Source organism: Sapajus apella, unplaced genomic scaffold (genome assembly GCF_009761245.1).
Source record: "Sapajus apella isolate SASKATOON/1434 unplaced genomic scaffold, GSC_monkey_1.0 scaffold11, whole genome shotgun sequence".
Taxonomy (NCBI): Eukaryota; Metazoa; Chordata; class Mammalia; order Primates; family Cebidae; genus Sapajus; species Sapajus apella.
In genome coordinates, this window is record NW_022436951.1 from 6,426,830 (window position 1) to 6,429,745 (window position 2,916).

General features: G+C 40.8%; 1 pseudogene; it reads left to right on the top strand.

The window, feature by feature from the left end:
• The first annotated feature begins 801 nt into the window (after positions 1–801).
• LOC116552267 lies at positions 802–1,405 on the top strand (annotated as a pseudogene).
• The last annotated feature ends 1,511 nt before the right edge of the window (positions 1,406–2,916 follow it).

Here is a 2,916-nt window from a genome sequence, read left to right on the forward strand (position 1 = left end):
CTGCTACCAGTCTCTGGAGTAAGATGGCAGCACACAATATTAATGGTGCGCTCTGGGGTTGTAGGGCACACATCATATCTGTAGTTCCTAGCCTACTCTGGAGAAATTTAAAAGTAGCAGCATCAGTTACAAAAGCTATACGAAAGTTTCAATCTCAACTTCCAAAACTACTGTCCTTTTTCATAAAATAGCACAAGTGTATTTCTCTCTCTTCAGCACTGAGCACTTATGAAATTTCCCACTGTGAAAGATAATATTAATAGTTTGTATACATATTCTCTTGAAAAGCTTCCTCATTAATGTGAATTAAGAATGCTATTCATTTATTATTCTTTAACACAGTCAACGAGTGTTTATTGAATACTCACTTTGCAAAAAGCCCATGCTTAATGATGAGAGCACATTGGACAGCAAAACAGATAGTCATTACTCGCAGGGCATTTAGAGTTTAATAGGAAAGGCAAAAAATACACCACAGCAATAAAACGCAACAAGTGTTCATATGGGAGGAATACAAGGTGAGAACATATCAAAAACCTATTCTGATGGATAATGAGAGATTAGTCCGACAATGGGAAGAAGAAGAATGCCACAGAGAGAGGAATATCAGCATTCCTCTCTCTCTAGCAGAGGACCGGTATTGCTGGAGCAGAGAGTGTGGGAGAAAGGGGTACAAGCCAAGACCAGACAGAGGGGCAGGGGTCTAATGACGATGGCCTCTGTGAGTCTTCCGGAGGAGTGTGAATTTTATCAAAAGGGCAATAGGAAGTCATTGAATAATTTAAAATAGAGGAGCAGAACGTCCCCGCCATGTCCATGGAGAGAGGCTGAGGCGGCCGAGCTTCGGCCCGAGGCACCAGGGCGCCGGGACGGCGAAGATGTCGGCTCCCTTAGTCCAGGCAACTGTCCGGGATGTGAGCAAGAGGAAGCTGCAGCCCACCTGGGCCGCTCTCGCCCTGACACCTTCAGTAGTAAACAAGATAAAGCAGCTTCTTAAAGACAAGCCTGAGCATACAGGTGTAAAAGTTGGTTTCTGAACCAGGGGCTGTAATGGCCTTTCTTATACTCTAGAATATACAAAGACAAAAGGAGATTCTGATGAAGTTATTCAAGATGGAGTCAGAGTATTCATCGAAAAGAAAGCACAGCTAACACTTTTAGGAACAGAAATGGACTGTTGAAGACAAATTATCCAGTGGGTTTGTGTTCAATAACCCAAACATCAAAGGAACTTGTGGCTGTGGAGAAAGCTTTAATATTTGAAATCTCATCAGAACTCTTCTGGTTGTAGCTTCCAGGAAAGCTGGTGGAAGCCTTGGGGCTCACTGCATAAATCATGTGACTGTCACATGCTTAACGTATGGCTGCCTTGTAAGGAAAATAAAGTGATGTATTTTGAAAATGAGGCCAATATGTTAGATTCAGAAGAAATGATATTTATATTCTCTGTAGGGGACAGAAAATGAGAAGCCATCACTGTCTTTGGATCATTTAGATCTCTTGCATCCTTTTAGAACCAGTTTTATTAAAGTTGACTTCCTGGGAAAAAAATCAAAAATAAAAAAAATAAAATAAAATAGAGGAGCAAAATGTGCATATTAGAACACTGTGCCTTGTACTCCCTACTGAAACACAGACACAGACAAAGGCTTGTTTACAAACACTAAGCAGCAGCAAACCTTCATATTGAGTCCCAGTTCTACCACATATTCAAATAGTCACCTGTTAGCGTTATTTTTCATTTTGGATCAGAGTGAAATATGGAAAAGGAAACCAAAAGCAGTATTGGTACTCAGAATTCTCTGGGATTCAGAGATTTCTATGAGCCAGGATAATTTAGAATACGTCTGATGCTGGCTGGAAGTGGTGGCTCACACCTGTAATCCCAGCATTTTGGGACGCCAAGGCGGGTGGATCAGGAGGTCAGGAGTTTGAGACCATCTTGGTCAACATGGTGAAACCCCGTCTCTATTAAAAATACAAAAATTAGCTGGGTATGGTGGCACATGCCTGTAATCCCAGCTACTTAGGAGGCTGAGGCAGGAGAATCACTTGAATCCGGGAGATGGAGGTTGCAGTGAGCCAAGATCGTACCACTACACTCCAGCTTGGGCAACAAGAGCAAGACCCTGTCTCAAAAGAAAAAAGAAAAGAAAAGAAAGAAAAAGACTGATGCTTCAAAATCATGAAGGAAACTGTTTTTATAGTGTCCAGATCAAAAAGAGTGAAAGGAAACAGCCATAATATTGCCAGTGGTTATCTCTATTATCATTTTGTTTCATTCTTTAAATTTTTTGGTAGTTTCCAGATTTCTGTGTTGTTTTTATAATTGGAGAAAACATTACCCTCATTTTGAGTATAATAATAGAAATGAAGTTAAACTTTCCAGAATTTTCCTTCTTTCTTTTATTGTTTTATCATCAAAATTTCATGTTTGCATATCCTCAAGGTCATGGAGGGCATGTTTAGATTCATTATTCACTACACAGGATCCTGACACTCTAGAGGAAAAGTCCTGAGACGCCAGACTCACATAGAGTTGATACATTCCAGCTCACCATTGATTTTTATAGAAGTGGCCTTCCTTCAGTCTCTTCTTCCCCTCAACAGCATTAATAAGGGAATTCATGTCTTCTTTCAAATTTAATGTTTAGCCCTAGCCTGCCGCTGAAGCAGGTTCCTGCAAGTGACACAGCTTTCCTTCTAAAATCTTATTTTCTGAATTACCTCAGAAAACATACTTAGAGGAGTGGTAAGGGATGGGCCATTGTCAGATGTGCAACTTACTGGAATGACCTGGGTGACTTGGTAAAGGCCTTACTTGACAGTAGTGATGGGGCCTTCATTTTACGAGAGAGGAAAATGAGACCCAGAGAAGTTACGCATCTTGACTAAGGAATGGAGCTAATTAGTGGC